Genomic DNA, 18,497 nt, shown 5'->3' on the forward strand with positions numbered 1-18,497 from the left:
TAACATTTTTGCAAGAAGATTTAGCCATGAGTAAGAACTTTTTCTATGTGCATCCTGAACAGACACCAACCTGGCTAACAACAGGAAAAACAATGCTCCTACTTAAGCATGAACATGCAAGCTATCCTAAATATTATAGCCAAGTAACTTTCCTACCGACGATGTATAAAATATACATGGGAATTGATGATGACAGAGTTTATAGTCCTTTAGAAGAAAACTCAATTATGACAGTAGAACAAAAGGGCAATAAAAGAAAGTCATATAGAACAAAGGATCATTTGTTTTTAAATAAAGTTATAGTGGAGAACTGTAAAAACAGGAAGAATCTAAATATGGCATGGATTGACTACAAAAAAGCATTTGATCGTATCCCACATTCATGGATAAAAGAGTGCTTAGAAATGTATATGATACACCCTACACTGATCAACTACATTACAGTGACAATGAAAGAGTGGCAGACCACTTTGCAATTAAGCCATGATAAAGGACAAATTATTATCCCATGGATAGAAATTAAAATGGGGATATTCCAGGGTGACTCTCTGCCACTGTTGCTATTCTGTCTTGCCTTTAACCCATTAAGCTGTTTACTTAACAGCTTAGGTGATTGCTATAATTTGGCTCCTAGAAAACAACAAAGTGTAAAGACTTCTCATCTTCTCTTTGTCGATGATTTAAAACTGTATAGCTCATCAGATGAGGAACTGAAAGCACAACTGCAGGTTGTCAGAACCTTTTCAGATGATATAAGAATGGCATTGGTCTTGATAAATGTGCAAAAACAACATTTAAATCAGGAAAACTGCAGCACCAGAAATCATCAGTTTGGGACAGGAATGTAATATAAAATAACTTGAGCAAGAGGGAATGTATAAATATTTGGGAATTAATGAAGACTCAACAATAAAACATGAACAAATATGAGTAAAACGTAGTAAGGAATACTTTAGAAGACTTAAATTAATCCTGAAAAATAGTGTAGACATCTAGGACCAAAATCCAAGCTATGAACCAATTTGCTCTTCCTGTCCTAACTTACAGTTTTGGAGTGATTGGCTGGCCCCAAAACATGTTGGATAGATTAGATAGGAAAACAAGAAGGATGCTTCATGCTCACCAAATGATTATTAAAAATCAGGGTATACCAAGATTATGAATTCCTCTTTCTGAAGGAGGGATGGGCCTCCTTGAAATTGATTACATGTACAGATCTGCAATCGTGGGACTCCACACATATCTGTTGACCTCACAAGACCCAAATGTAGTGAAAGTTTTGAAACATGAGGAGAATAAATCTAAGATGACTTCTCTGCTTAATCTAGCAGAAACATATCAGCATCAAGCAGGAATGGAAATCAAACCAGAAGTAGATAAAAATTAGGCAGCAACTGAATGTGCCAAAAAACAAAAGAAAGAATATTGGGTGAAGGACCAGATGTGAAGGCAAGAAATGTGGAAAATGCATAAATATAGTTGCAAGTATAGAAACTTCTGGAACAACCTCATGTTGATCAGGAACAAATTCAGGAATGGTTAAGGAGAGGCGTATTCAAACCAAGAGATGAAAGGTTAATATTGGTGGCCCATGATAGTGGGCTATGTACACGCTGGTTTACAAAGTCCATTGAACATGTGGGAGAAACAGACAAATGTAGGTTTTGTAAAACTGAATTGGAAACAGTTGCACACCTTGTTGCTGGTTGTGACACACTAATGGCAGAAGGACTGTATACTGAGAAACATAATAATGTGGCAAGACTATTGCACTGTGGATTGTGCAAACATTATGGTATTGAAGTGGCTGAAAAACACTGGAAACATGAACCACAAAGCATAATAGAAAATGATGAAATTTATATCACATGGGATCATCCATTACCAACAGTTCAAATGATAGATGCTAGAAACCAGATATAGTGGTCCATGAAAAGAAGACAAAAGTAGCATTGAGCATTGAAATCACCACACCCGGTGACTACAGTGTGTTGCATACAGAGAGACACAAAGTCATAAAATATCAGGATCTGCAGGCAGAAATGAGAGCAATGTGGAAGAAAGATACCCAGACAGTTTCAATAGTAGTAGGAACAATGGGTCTTATAAAAAAGAATCTACAGTCATATTTAGATATGTTACCAATCCATGTAACCCCATACAAATTGCAGGAGGAGTCATTACTGGGCACATTGTGGGTGCTGCAAAGAACACTTTTGGGTGACATCAAAAATTGAAACAATACTAATTTCATGAACTTTGATTGTACTTTGGCTTATGAATGGGGTCCATTCCCGTAATGGTATTAGAAACCCAAAATATTTGGAGAAATTAAAACATGGAGGGCAGGAAATAGTTTGCATTAAATATACGTAGTCTGGCAAAATAAACATCCTGACAACTGAGACTGTCTGTTAGAAGTCAAGTTCCATATCCTTCCAACATTGTATTATTTTTCAGAAAGAGATCTCTAATTGATCAAAGTCTTATCACAGAGTATCCTGCAAGTTAGGACTAAGATTCACTCCTAGATACTTAATTCTTGACTGGACGGTCAAAAAAAACAATATTTCTCCTTAAGGACTGGTGGAATTTCACACTTAATGACCACAATCATTTTTTTATGCTGTTGATCTTATAGCCAGATGTTGTTGTTGTCTTTCAGCTTTTCCCAGTTAGGGTTCGGCACAGCGGAACTCTGGTCCGCTAATGATTGGCAGTAGATTTTCACAAACGCCGAGGTGCCAGCTCGATGTTCAACCTTCAACAAGGCGCACCCATTTACGCATGTCTTTCGAACGCCCACCCAACCACGGGGAGGACATGCAGACTCCACACAGAAGGCACTCCCCGCACTCCAGCCGAGAATCGAACAGGAGAACCTCTTGCTGTGAGGCAATAACGCTACCACTGCACCACCTCGGAAAATGATCTTATAGCCAGATATAGATCCAAAATGACTTGCTATGTCCAATTGGCTGTTCTTTTAGATAAACCAGTAAGTCATCTGCATGTAAAGAAAGAGCAGATTTAGAACTACCCAATCCATATCCTAAGTCTTGATTTCCTCTTAATTTACAAGCCAAGGATTCCAAGTATAAGGCAAAGAGAATGGGTGAGAGAGGGCATCCTTGCCTAGTGCCTCTGAAGATGTTAAAGGATGGTGAAAGAAGTCCACCTATTTTTATTTTGACTGAAGCCCCTTTGCATAAGTTTTGTAATAATTATTGGAACCCCAATGGAAAGCCAAACTGTGGCAGAACTGCCCCTAGATATTTCCAGTTTGACTCAGACAAAGTTTTTTTGGCATCAAAACTCAGGATCAGCAAAGGTTTATCAAGAGACTTAACATCTATCAGCAATTGAGCTTTAATGATATTATAATATGTGTGATGCTCTTTGATGAAACCTATCTGGTTAAGGTGGACCAGTCCTGGTAATATTTGGTTAAGTCTATGTGCCAGTATTAGTGCAAACAATTTATAGTCCGTATTTAAAACTGAAATTGGGCAGTAGGAAGCAGGGGACAGTTCATCCTTCCTCAGTTTTAGTATGAGAGAAATAATTGCATCCCCCCAGGAATTAGGACATGCAGCACCATTCAGAATAGTATTACATAACTTCAAAAAAATCTTTCCAGAACTTGGTGTTTAAATCATAGTATTTCTTGTGCTGATAAATCTTGTCCCAGGGCTTTTCCTCATTTTGATTAGCTAAGTGCCTCCATCAGTTATTCCTTAGTTATAGGTGTGATAAGGTCTAGGGCTTGGGCTCTTGAGAGCTGGAGATGATCAATTTCAGATAAAAAGGTGTCAGTCACCTCTTCCCTGTAATAAGGAGATACCTCCTCAGTGTATAATGTGGCAAAAAAAGATTCTAAATGTTTGTAGAATCTGTTCGGGCTCATGTGTAATTTGGCATCTGTGAGGGTCGTTAATCTTAGAGATCCAACCTGCAGCTGTCTGTTGTCTCATTCTGTTAGCTAGATATTTTAAATCTTTTGGAGAATAAGTGAAATCTTTTAATTAAAATGCTTGTTGCATATTTGCTGCTTTTCATTCATCTGCATATAAGAATTTGGATTGTAAGTGCAGGTATTAATCATACTTACCTTATCTGTGTGGAAATTTATTTCCTGCAAAGTTCATAGTCTGCTTTAAAGGTTCTGAGTATATATGGAGATATGTTGCTTTTTCCTGTGTACTGCTGTATCCCTTATGCCAATATATATATACCTGAATCTGTCCCATGTGTGTATGAGATCCCTATCTTTCCCTCCTATCAGTTGTATAATATGATGGTATTGTTTCCTCATCCAGAAAGATCTTTTTGGGGTATATGTATGTAGACAGTTATAGTATTTTACTGAAATAGTTTTGTTGGGTTTTTATATTTAATAATATAAGAGCATGATTGAACAGCACCCTCTGTCCTGTTTCTGCTGTACTAATCAAATAACCATGCTCTGCTAAGACAGATACTTTATCTCCCCTAGAGAATGTATGATATCTGCAAGAATAACAGGTGAACATTCTTTCTCTTTGATTCCTGACCTCCGTAATGTCAATAAAACTTGTTTTGAAGGTATCTTATAATAAGGCAGGATTGGTTTCTAATCTGGGCCCTCTATGAACTTAATGGAAGAGACTGTATCCTAATTGCCAGCATATAATGTAGGACCAGCCCTGAAACTTATCAGGTTTTTCAAAATGCCAAGAATAGGAGACTAAGAACTAAACAGATGTAATCCATGAATTACAGACGGCAACACCTGCAGCAAAGGTCTTCATTCCTGGTAGAAAAAAAAATTATATATATATATACACACACACACACACACACACACACACACACACATGCTAACAAAGTTATTCTTAATGATCCCAACTGTCCTTTACATGTGGCATATCTGCCCCCTAGGTTTATGAAAACTGCTTCCAGATACAGTGGAGTGCTCATCCTAGAGAGAATACATGCCACCCTTCTTTTCCATTTCTGATATGAGGAACTTGTAATCACCTGAAAACCTTCTGAGCTAGTTTAGTGTGTTCACTGGGTAAGGTGTATTTCACACAGAAAAAGTATGGCAGGGCCTTATCATTAAAAAAAAAAACAAATAGCTTAGATCTTTTAATCATGGAATTCAACCCATTAATATTCCAGGATATACATTTAAACAACATCTATCCAAAATAGAAAAGTAGACATGATATATGTAGAGAAATGATAAATATATCAACCGTCTATCCTCAGCTGGAAGAGTTCCACATCCAGCCATATCAAAATGCACATTAAACATGTAAGCAGTCGGCTTGCTATAATTAAATGTCAATTTCAACCTGTTAAAATTTGTTTGAATGATAAAAACAAACTTAATAACTATTTTAAACTATATCCAAAGAGCATAATTCCTTCCAATAAGGAGATTATGTATCTCTGAAAAGTAGCAAATAATGATAGTAGGTCCAACTTAAAGGTAGTAGATGTTTTCTTAAATGTGTATCATTGTAGGGTCTTACCTTAGAAAGTTCAAAATACTGCAGTTATACCTATATTTGTATTAAAAGTTTTTAAACAAGGCTCCCAGAAGGTTAACCCTGCCATTTCAAATCTTGTCCTGGTTGAGATGTGTATTTGCAGATGAGGTAAGCTTCTCCCTTGATCTTACATTCTGCTTAAATACTGGAAATGGCTCATGTATTCCTCCTTTTCATTTGTTATCCGGTGTTTTTTGCAAATCATCTCCCTTTGTAGATGGTGTAGTATCGGAATTAATGTTTTCCATATATAGATCTAGCCTTGTCTTTGCCTCAGCAGGGTCCAGAAAGGTAACCAAACCATTGAAAAAAAAAAATTGTTTTGAAAATAGTTTGGTAGAGGAGTCTGAAACAAAATTGTAACCTGCTTGCAAGGCAAATGACCAGAATTGCTCTGAGCTCTGGTCTTAGGGCTATAGTCATTGTCACATAAAAGCCCAGCTCACTTGTCCTTAATTATTTCAGGTGTCCACACAATTCTTCTAATTCTCAGTTTTAAGTCATACATGGCAAATCTAATTAGAATTGGCTAGCCAGAGACCTGTTCTCTTAAACAGGCATAAAAACACAATGTGCCCATTTAATCACAATTTCACTTGCTGGAATATCATTCCAGTCTCAGTTTAGCCTTCATGTAATTACTACAGTCTTATCTTTCTGCTCTTTCCTTGATTCCTACAAACCTTAGATTTTTTTCCATCAGGCTCTATCTTCTTAATCCTGACATTTCATTTCTAGTGCTTCAGTGGTTGCTTTAGATACTGCAGACCTGTCCATGACAGCTTGTGTGGATTTTGTGAGTTTCTGCAGTTGATTCAAGTGCTCTTCAAGAACATCTTTATTGTCTTTTAATCTCTCTTCATTTTGTTTTGTAAGATCTGATAATTGCTGACTTATTTTAGCAAGTTCATTCATTATCAAATCGAGTGTCTGAGGCATGTTGCAGTAAGGGTGTAGAGGACTCCATACTGCCATCCATGGTGACTTCCAATCCTCTGCAGGTGGTTTAATGAGGTTTGCCATAAAATAAATCTTTCTACTGATTCACATGTCCTTTTTTAAACATCAAGAATGTCTGGTAGGTTTGATGGCCTTAACTTACTTGACAAAACAAAAAAAAAACAATTGAATGAGCCTTGTTAGTAAAAAACTCTGTGAGTCAGAGCTGCATCGATCCATGTTGTCTCCTACTGCTTTGCACTGGAAGTCCCTCCCAGCTGTTTTTCGTGTTTCACTGTTGCAGTCATTACATTTGGGTAATCTGCTGGCAAGTTGCCCTCAGTCACCTGATTAACAAAGTCTTGGGTCCTGCGTCAGTTGCTGCCCCTTCTTCCATGACGTCAGGTCGTCAGGGGTATAAAACATGCAGCCGATATCATTGCATCAGTCTTTCTTGCCGTGCAGTGCCCGAAGCAGAAGCAGTTCGCAAGTGCCGGTCGGCCGACTCCTGAAATTTTCATTTTCGAGTTTCAGAACCAAAGTCTTCGACTTAAAGCTAAGTACCCAGTTGGGGAAACTTTTTTCTTGCTCCATATCGATGTCAGTAAAAGTTAATAATTGCATTACTTGTGGAAAGCAAATACCTCATAAATATTTTCATTTGTACTGTATTCCTTGCCTAGGCCCTGACCACGATGTACCTTGCTGTCGGTTTTGTGCTTTATTGAATCAGCGCACTATCCATCATCGGTACATTTTTGCCTCTAAATATTTTGGTTCTCGGTTTAATTATCCAGAAATGACATTGGTTAGCTGTCCGACTACTGGGATTTAAAAAAAATGCCAAGATAAAGACAGAGACAGGCCGTCGAGGTCCAAAACTGCCGACAACGCTTCTCCTAAGCCAGTTGCCAGTTCGCCGGTACTCAGTGAGGCGCTTTCGCAGCCCCTGATACCTGCTACTTTTGACTTGCAGGCCTCTACTGAGACCCATTCAGAGTCCGGTATGCCGCGAGATACTTCACCTATGGAACCCGCGGATGTCTCTACCTTGGATGGGTCTGGAGCCGCTGTGCACGCACCAGCTTCTGAGGGTGTATTCAGGCCTACAGACTTGCATATTAAATTGACTCCACCTTTAATACTAAGGCCTAAATTTCGATCTATGTCTAAAAAACCGACGCCCAAGCCACATGTTCAGGCCCCTATGCCTAAAAAACAAATGATCAAAATGGCTGAAGATCTAATTACTCTAATCAGGGGTAGTCAACCCCCCCCCCCTTCTTAGAGGCCTAGGGCTGAGCTTGACTATGAATCTTCTGATCAGGACTCTGTTTCTTCTGACTCCAGCTATGCTCACTACAGATCACATCATCTGCAAACATCATAGTCCATGGGGACTCTTGTCCTTATAACCGCAATATTCATGCAAACTAGTGTTAAAAGACAGAATTAAGCATTTAAAAGTATTTATAGCATGCAATTTCCACATTCCCAAATTACTGCTCAAAACATTATATTTAACATGTTTTTACTTAGTTCATCTTGAACAAGTTTTTCACTACTGTTTGCAAACTAATTTTCATTTATTTCTCCCTGCTTATAGCAGTATTATAGTCTCATCATCTGTCTAATTCAATTCAGCACTTTCTTTGTCCCCCTTTCACTTTCTTGCTTCCTGGATTGCTATCACTCTCTCTTTTAGTGCTTGTTTTTTGCCAAAACAGTAGAAGCAGCTTGTTGCTACCTAATGCTTTATCAGGTCTACAGTCCTGATTGGCCCTGATGTCCTTCAAGAATGCAACTGCAGTCATAACATGTGGGTTGTCCTGCCTCAGGCAGCCCTCGGTCGGCCGGATTCCAAAGTCTGGGTCCGACGTCAGCTGATGTCGCATTTCTCTCCGACGTCAGAGCGGCTGGAGTACATAAGCATCAGTCGACGCCATTTTCTTCAGTCTTTCTTGCTGCGGTGCCCGAAGCAGAAGCAGTTCGCAAGTGCCGGTCAGTCAGCTCCTGTATTCTTCGAATCCGAAGTCATCAAAAAAAGCTAAGTACCCCATTGGGGACCTTTTCTTGCCTCAGCCGATGTCAGAAATTACTGAAAAAGTTAACAATTGTCTGTCTTGTGGTAAACAAATACCTCATAAGGATTTCCACTCTTACTGTCTTCCTTGCCTTGGCCCAGACCACGACGTCTCGGCCCGTGTCGCCTGTGCTCGGTCAATAAGCGCACTCTCAGGCGCCGGGCGGAGTTCGCTGAAGACTTTTTCGGCAATAAATTTGCTTATACAATGCCGTCAGAACTTCCGACATCGCAGACTCCTAAGAAACGAAAAGACCGGGACTGACATCCTCGGCCCGCGTCTTCCACCGACTCCACGCCAAAACTTACCGCAAGTGCTCCGGTTCACCCTGAGATGGTTATTTCACCGCTCCGAACTGAAGACACCGCATTACCGATACCTCCGATACCGGAGGCCACACCGACGCCAGTTATAGATTTTCCTCCGGATACTGAAACCGAGGAAATGCCCGAGACCATTGCTGTAGATAAGGTCACTCCTGCACGTGGAGCTGCTAGGCCTCCTATGGCCATGTCTATTAAGGCCTATACACTTGCTAAGGCAGCCAGCAAGACCAAGCACCTTACTGCTAAAGCCTTACCTCAGCCTACTTCTGAAACACAAGTCATGACTATGGCCGCAGACTTAATTTCCATGATTAGAGGTTCACAGGCCCATCCTGAGAGAGGATCCCAGCCTCCTTCTGATAAGAGGCCCCGGGTTGAACCCTCTGACCCTATCCCTTCAGATGAAGATTCTGAGGACTCTGTTCACTCCGATGGCCAGGAAGAGCTTTTCCAGACCTATGAGGACTCGGATGCAGAGGATTCCATCCCCTCGGCCTCCCCTCCTGAGGATATTTCTTTTGGGGAAGTTTTGCATACCATGAGGGAACATTTTAAGTGGCAAGGCCAGGAATATTCTGATTCCAGAAAGCGCCTTTGAACCTTCCTTAAAAAGCCCCAACACAGGCCCCTGGCTATACCTCCTGTGCTTGATGTTTTGGATGACCTATACTCTGACTCCAGTGTTACCCCGGATACTCTTCCTGCTGCTCCAGCCAAGCCTGACAGATATTATAGGGTCCCAGAAACACATTCTCATTTCTTTAGGGCCCATGCTGTTGATTTAGAAACTATTTCTCAGGGACCTAAAGGGGTTTCAGCATCCACCTCCAAAAATCCTTTGCCTTCCAACAGGGAAGCTAGGTCATTAGAGAGATGGGGGAAAAAGGTCTACACCTCCACTACTTTATCTATGAGAGCTCTGAATTGCCTCTTTCATATGTTTCAATATCAGGATTACCTGTTAGATGATTTACAGAAAACATTGGCCTCTCCTGAACCTTTAGACAGGAAGTCTTTGCAGGAAGCTGTACTATTTGAATCTACTTGAGTGTATCAAGATACATTCGAACACCATGGTTTTGGGAGAATTTAACTACCCATCCATTCAGTGGGTAAATTACTTGTACTCTAACTCACTTGCCCAAAGGTTCTTTGACTTCATTAACTCCAATGCTCTGGACTAGCTGTTTGACACCCCCACAAGGGGTGCCAACATCCTGGATCTGGTGCTTACCAGTATGGGGACCACTGTAGCACCTCCACTGTGCAGTCCTCCCTGGTGTGATATGACCTCAAATCAGTCTCATTTGACGTAACAATCAAACCTGCCCCCCTTCCCCAGCAGCAACTAAACTAAAAGACTTCTACAAAGCAGATTATATCCTCTTACAGGTTCGTATAAATATCTTTACTGCACCTTCTCCCTCAGATAGAACTGGCAACTATGCCAAGTTCTACACCTATGTTTTATACAAATGCCTGTATAACTGCATTGACACGGCTGTACCTGATAGCACCAAAACAAGCTCCTCAAGGAAGAGCAAACCTGCCTGGTGGGCAACTAGCATTAACTGGATTTACAATAAGAGGAAGAAATTTCTGTCTAAGAGTAAGAGGGAGCAAGCCCTAAACTGGAAACACTCCCTCCACAGCTTAAACAAGCAAATAAAACTTCTTGTGAAGTCCTCCAAAGCAAACTACAAATCAAAATTAGTTACCTCAACTAAGGACAATCATAAGGTGTTCTTTATTTACATCCCTAATGTCAAAGGAAAAAACTTCAAAGACCAATATACGTAAGCTTCAGTTAAGGCACTTTAATTTACTTGCAGCAAGGAGACAAAAACATGCAAATACAAGGATTTGTCTAACTACTAACAGGAAGTATGTTCATTCTTATACTGTTTTACAAGACATGGCCTTCTAAGCTGACGTAATCAAACACAACTTTAAGCATTGTACTACAGCAGGTGTTACCTCAGATTTTCTGCTGACATGACTAGATTTGTGAGAAACTTTTTAGAAAAACAACCTGGCCTTGATGACCAGTACTTTGCTTACAAGCCTCTATTGTACAGTGTTACATTTCAAGGTACTCTTCTAATACAGATACAAGAAAATGCTGATTGCAGTTCATATTTTCACGTAGGCTTTGTCCTAATTATCTGTTACTTCTACAGCTGTGTATGTTCTCATGGCACAGTGGAACTTCTTGTCTGAGTTTCATATAAGCAGTATTGTTCTATTCATTATTTTCCTAACGCAAGCAGAAATCATCTGCTTCTCAGTAAATTTTCAAAGCACATGCAAGATTTAGCTGATGATACAAGGTCAGAAAGCAACTGCAGTTTGTACAGATTTATGCAGTATGAAATAGAATAAATGTGTTAACTCTTTTAGGCTCTGAATGCACTAAGCATATTACTAATACACACATTAATACATATTTTTCTAACATTTCCCCCCTATTAATACTTTTATTCCACTTTCAAAATAAGCATAAACAGTGTGTGTTCTTCTCCTAACCTCTTCACTCAGGATTTTCAGTTAAGAGAGTCATTCAGTTTAAACTTATGAAAGCATTTTCAGTCTTTTAACAGTTCTTCAAACTCAGTACTTTGATATAAGGTTTCAGAAACCAACATATCTATAAGGTCTTTAATCAGTCTTTTCATGCAGGGGATACCACAACAAACACATACTCCCAGTAGGAGCATACCTACACAAATGGCAATCAGGATATTCATTAGGATGGTATCCCACCCCCCAAACCATTTCTGGAAAAAGTCCGTCACTGGATTTGGGCCTGGTTTGGTCATGGCCGACACTTGCTGAATTACCTCAAGATGATTGTCTATCTTGTGTTTATGGTCAGGAATATATGAACAGCATTCTTCTTGGATTAAAGCGCACGTACCACTTCTCGCCGCAAGGGTGAAGTCGAGAGCGATGCAGTTTTGGAGCATTACAGTTCTCATAGAATTCAGTTCATCAGTCACCAATTCAAGAGCAGAAAAAGTTGCGTTGCTCATTACTTTGAGAAGTTCTGACAGTTTTCTCAGCTCCCAAATCGATTTCACTGCTCCATATGCTGGTGATATGCCTGCCCACGATATAACGCTATCACTCAAGTCCATATGTGTCCGCCCTTTGCCTAGGGAGTGATGGTCTTTCCAACGTGCATCGATTCATCCCACAGGATTCTCAGTTTTCTTGACAACCTCTTGGACATTTCAAATTTTTCCATGAGGCAAAACTGCAGTGTGTCGTATGGCCGGAACCAGGTAACCCAAAAAACAACTCTCAGGTAACCATTTGTATGCCTTTCTGCCACACACAAAATAACAGTCCTCTACTTTAGTAGTAACCCTGCTATGAATATACACTCACCCTACATGAAACATTTTTCTATCAATTATAGACAGCTGTTTATAAAGAACAGAATTATGTTTTACTTCATCAAGTGTTTTATGCATCAATCCAAGAAATGAATCATAGTTTGTATTACAATAAAGATCTACTTTGTTTCCTTTAGTATAACATCTATAAGGAACAGTCACATTGCAATTGCTCCAACCCACCTGAACAGTATCATTTTTATAAAAACACACAGTTCCCTTTTGTGGAACAGACAAGTGCAATGCTATTTTATCTTGTACTGTAATGGTTGAGGTATCATAAATCAAGTTCTCTCAGGTCTCATTGAACCCTAGGGGGACTGTAGTCATTAATAACCCCTCGTATGCTGTCGGCAAAGCTGTGCAAATCCAACAATTCGAAACATTGAAAGTCTCAGCATACACATATTTAATTGCCTGGTAAGTGTTAAAGTTTGGATGCCAGTTTATGAGTAACGCTTCACGTTTATTCAGTTCAGTCTGTGTGGCAGGGAAAAGAAAAGGCCACAGCAAAAAGATTATTGTCACTAGTACAGTTAACAAGATGATTATGCAATACTTCTGAGGAAAGGGTTGTTCTGCATTCCTGTTTCTTCTGGACTCTATCATTTTTACTCTTGGAATGTAACAAGATTTTTGTCCAGTTCAAAGTTTTTAACTAATTTACAGTGCGTCAGGTGGATCCAAGAGCCATGTTCCACTATCTTGACTGCAGTGGGTGTTGACAAAAGCACTTGATATGGACCTTCCCACTTCGGAGACACCCAATTTTTCCTCTTAACTATCTTCAGCCAGATCCACGCTCCAGGGGGCACTGCCAATTCTGATGGTCTGGTTCGTTCTTTATCTGAAACAGAATTTAACTGCAACAAATGTTTAGAATTTAATAACTTACGCATATACTCTGCTAATGTACCATCAGCTTCCTGGTCTGCGGGCATGAGAGATTTCCACTGAGGTAAATGATAAGCCCTTCCAAAGAGCTTTTCAAAAGGAGTCAATCCTTTTGCATTTGGAACAGTTCTCATGCTCAACAGTGCCAGGGGCAGACAGTACACCCAGTTTCTCTGAGTTTCTAATATTAACTTAATCTACGAAAACGTCCCACTAGAGAGCGCGTTCCTGCTATGAAAAATGTTAAAATGCAAAAACCAACCTCCGTGCAGGAACGCTAACTGTCTGACTCGACAGTCACCCACTGATGCAGTAAGCACTTGCGGCCAAGCTCTTTCGGCTCAATCGGAAGTTACAAAGCACGAACTCCAAGCTTCCCAGCAAATATAAAGGCAAGCAACTGCTCCAACTTCAATTTAACAACGAGACTCTCAGGTCATCCAAAATGTTGAATAAAAAACAATGGCTCCCACTCTCTTAAAAAAGGAACGTTCTTTATTCACAATAATTCAATATCAGTTAGCGCTTTCACCCTAAAAAGGGCTTCCTCAGACTGTACATTGAGCTTAGAAAGGCACAGCCTTTATATAGCCTATATGCTTAAGTGAATCATTACTATTTAATCATTTCAATTGCGTAAATAATTTTACGTAATTAAATTATTCATTTAATTTAAATCAAAAACAGTTAAATAGCTTACGTACTTCACTTCATTTAACTTTATGACTCTAAGGGATTTAATTAATATTTCATGTACGACTTATACATTTATTAAAAGATTAAAAACATTTAAACTTTAAACAAACTGTGGAATTCAGTTATACTATTAGGTTATATATTATGAATATTTTATCATTCCAGATATTTGTTTATACATTTTAAAGTTAATACATTAAAGAAGAACTCACAAAGTTTTTATTTTTGTATATATATGTCGGTAGATTATAGGCTATGCATAAGTACCTGTATTTATTGTGTGTCTTAAAAAAGGTTGAAGGAATGAATATATTCAATGGAGTATTAGCGCCATCTATTGGTATATGAATGTACTACTAGCAGTAAAGAATAAATGTTACCACTGGCAGATAGCGAAGTTTAAATGTTTTTGAGAGTCTCGTTGTTAAGCTAAAGTTGGAGCAGTTGCTTGCCTTTACATTTGCTGGGAAGCTAGGTGTTCGTGCTTTTTTAACTTTCTATTGAGCCGAAGTAACGTGGCCGCAAGTGCTTACTGCATCAGTGTGTGACTGTCGAGTCAGACAGTCAGCGTTCCTGCACGGAGGTTGGTTTTTGCATTCTAATATTAACTTCCTTAACTTACTTTTTAAAATTCCATTATGCCTCTCTACTAGCCCTGCAGATTGTGGGTGATATGCACAATGTTTTTTTAAAGAAATACCGAAAAATCTACTTAGCTGTTGTATGGTCTGATTCACGAAGTGCGTGCCATTGTCACTGTAGATCCTTTCCGGAATGCCAAATCTAGGGATGATTTCTTTGACAAGACCTTTGGCCACCGTTGTAGCATCTGGATTTTTAGTCGGAAAGGCTTCCACCCATCTGGACAATGACAAGACAATACTTCTTATTTTCACATTTATTCAATTCTATGAAATCCATACAGATAGTATGAAACGCCCCTTGTGCATGATGTTTATTACAAACGTGGCATACCGCGCAGAATTTTTTTAGAGTAATTTGAGAAGCCATATGTCGTGAACACTCGGTTCACCAGCTGTACCATCTCCCCTGTTGAGACATGGCTCTGCCCATGTCTCAACAAAGCTGCATATCTAAACAAATTAGATGGCAATATCGGTTTCCTTTCTTTAGAGATGTACAGCCCCTTTTCAAGAATTGGTCCTCATTTTACCCATCTTTATTTTTCAACTTTCGTAGTAAGTGTCTGCATTGTTTTTAACATTTCTAAGTCTAAAATCTCAGAGGTTGTAATTCCACATTCAAAAGAAATGCTTCTGAAGCTGCCTGCTTTGCAGCTGTATCAGCTCTCGCATTACCTTTTGAAATCCTGTCCTGTAGCTTGGTATGAGCTGTGCATTTACAAATAGCTACTTTCTGAGGTAACTGAATAGATTCTAAAAGAGCTAAAATAAACTGTGCATGATTAATTGGTTTGCCAGTAGATGTTATCATTCCTCGATTTTTCCATGTACAGTAGAAAAAGCGTACTGGCTGTCAGTAAAAATGTTTACACATTTACCCTTTGCTAAGGTACATGCCCGTGTCAAGGCAATCAATTCTGCTGCCTGTGCAGATAAACTGTGTGGTAAGGATTTCGCTTCTATAATGTCTGTGTCAGAAACTACTGCATATCCTACTAGGTTCTGTCCTGCAGGACCCCTTTTGCATGAGCCATCCACGTAATATGTCACCTCGTTATCATCCAAGGGAACATCCGTAAGATCTTTTCTAGGTAGTGTCTTTTGCTCAATCACCTGCAGGCAGCTGTGTGGTGTGCCATCTGCAGGGGTTGGGAGCAAGGTAGACGGGTTCATAGTTGTACAACTTTCAATAGTCATATGAGGTTGGCTCAACAATATAGTCATACAGGAAAGATGCCTAGCAGGGGAAAGATATGCTACCATCTCTTGCAGTAAAATAATCATGACTGCATGAGGCACTCTCAATGTGAGAGGGTGGAACAACACTACTGAGGCCGAAGCCTGTGCTGCTATTGCAGCTGCAACTACTGCTTGCACACAGTGAGGTAAAGACTGTGCCACTGGGTCCAGTTGTGATGAATAATAAGCAATAGGGCGTTGCTTGTCCCCATGCTGCTGTGTTAACACTGATGTCATATAACCTTGCTTACAATCTACAGTTTGGAAAAAATGTTTATGATTGTTTGGTAATCTCAAAACTAATGAGGACGCTATTAACTGTTTCAGTTTGCAGAAAGCAGATTCTGCTTCTGGTGTCTATTGTAACAAATCCTGTGCTGTCATAGGCTTTTTATAAATCAGGTTAGTCAGCAGTGCAGATTCCAAGGCATAGTTTGGAATCCAGCTCCGACAAAAATTAGTCGTACCCAGGAAGGACATCATTTCCTTCTTGGTAGTGGGTTTTGGTGCTTGCAAAATCGCTATTTTTCTGTCCTCATCTAATGTCCTACCTTCCTTGGATATTACATACCCTAGGTATTTAACTTGTTTTTTCCAAAGCTGCAGTTTATTTTTGTTTACTTTATGTCCTTCAGTGGCTAAAAATTGTAATAGCGCTATGGTGTCCTCTTTACAATCTTGCTGGTTGGGGGACGCCAGCAGGATATCGTCAACATAAAGCAAAATCTGACTACCTCTTGGTGGGGTAAATCCCGCCAAGTAGCTTGCCATTTCTTGTGAGAATATTGTTGGACTTTCACAATACCCCTGTGTTAGTCGCATATATGTGTACCTTTTCCCCTGAAATGTAAATGCAAACCAATACTGGCTGTCAGGGTGTATCGGTATCGAAAAGAATGCATTGCTGATATCTACCACAGAAAAATATTTCTGTTGAGGTTTTAAATCATTCAACAGGGTGTGTGGGTCTGGCACCGTAGGTGCCCTTGGTATTACTGTGTCATTTACAGCTTGTAAATCTTGGACCATACGCCACTCCCCATTCGCTTTCTTAACAGGAAATAAAGGTGTGTTACATGGTGAATCAGGAGATTCCACCAGCACCCCTTCCTTAAGCAAAGCTGCTATAATAGGTTTGATTCCTACCTCTGCATCTTTTCTTAAGGGATACTATCTCTTTTGTGGTCTAAATGCTGACTTTGGCGTAATAGTAGCTGAGTCCCGCTGTACGAATAAGTCCTACATCTGATTTTCCTGTTGACCAGAGAGTTTCTGGTATATTCTGTAAGGCATTCTCTTCCTCCTTCAATGGGAGTGCTAATCAGCTGTCCTTGCTAGACTGCAAGTGTACAGCTGGGCGGGTCTGAGTTATCCAATTCAACTTCTGCATTTGTATTCCCTGTTCTGATAGTTCTAACTCTGTCTGTTTCTCCCATCTCGTGACTTTTTCTCCCAAGTCTACCCATTTCACATTTTTGTCCTTAGTTAAGCTAACATTTGGTAATCGATTAGATTTATAAAGTGCAAAGAACTCCTGGGGCAATGAACAGCTGACTACACTGTTTCCTTCTGTGTCCCAGTACAGATTACGTAATACCAATCTGTTTGCACGATTTCTAAACAATTTTTGCTCATATTCCTTATCAGGTCCTGTTGTGTTACAATAATACAGAGTACAGTGCAACAAATGTTGTCTATCAATGTCAAGGGAGGGGAACTTGCTGATGGCTATGTTCATCATCTCTTTGGTCACCACCCCTGGACCAGTCGTAACCAAGTCCTGGCTGTACCAATAAAACATTTCACCCTCCGATTGCACTGCAAAGGTGTCAATTTGTCACTGTGCTTCCATACCCTGCATGGTTGGAACTACTGCTATACCAAATAGCTGCATAAGGTCTCTGCCCAAGAGGTTTACTGGGCATTTTGCAGAAACAACAATTTTGCTTTTCTGAGTCAATCTTGAAACAGGATCAGTTATTACAATATTATGGGAGAGGGGCTCCCGATACAGCTGTCCATTAGCTGCTTTCACTAAAATGTAATCAGGTGACTCTGAGTTCTCTGGCAGCTTGGAGGGATGTATCAGGGTCAATGAGGCCCCTGAGTCGCACAAAAATGTGACTTCCCTCCCTTCTACCAGGAGTGTGACTTCTGGTTTTGTGTCTGTTAAATACAGCTCTAAGCTCAATAAAGCCAAATCCAATATTTTATTTTCTTCACTATCCGTGACTTCTTGCACTTCCTCTATTTCTTCTGTCACATTCTCTACTCCCTCTATCACATATTCATTTGTCCCTTCTCTGCTATCCCCTTCTAGTGATTCCTGACTATCATATAGTCAGTCCTCACCCTCCTTATCCTCCGTGGTTGCCTTCTTATTTTTCTTGCAATCCCTTGCCAAGTGTCCCTTTTTACCGCATTTAAAGCACTCCCCCCTTTGCTTTTGCCCTTCAAAGTTCTCTGATTGTTGATCAGATTGTTTGTTTCCCTGGGCATTTCTCTTGCCCTTTTTCCCGGACTGTACTACATAAACTTCTGCTCCGTCTTCTACAGAAAATACTTGGGCTTTCTTTTTCTTTTTGCTATTAAAATGCCTTTTGGCATGTCTAGCATATTCAAGCAATGACTGTAACCTGCTTGTACGATGATCTACCATGGGTTTTGTAATAAAACTGCTTATGGGTGCAATACTGCCTTTCAAAAATGCATTCTTTAACTGCTGCTCATATGGGGAATC

This window comes from Protopterus annectens, chromosome 1.part0 (assembly GCF_019279795.1).
Source record: "Protopterus annectens isolate FY-2018-M chromosome 1.part0, PAN1.0, whole genome shotgun sequence".
NCBI classification, from domain to species: domain Eukaryota; kingdom Metazoa; phylum Chordata; order Ceratodontiformes; family Protopteridae; genus Protopterus; species Protopterus annectens.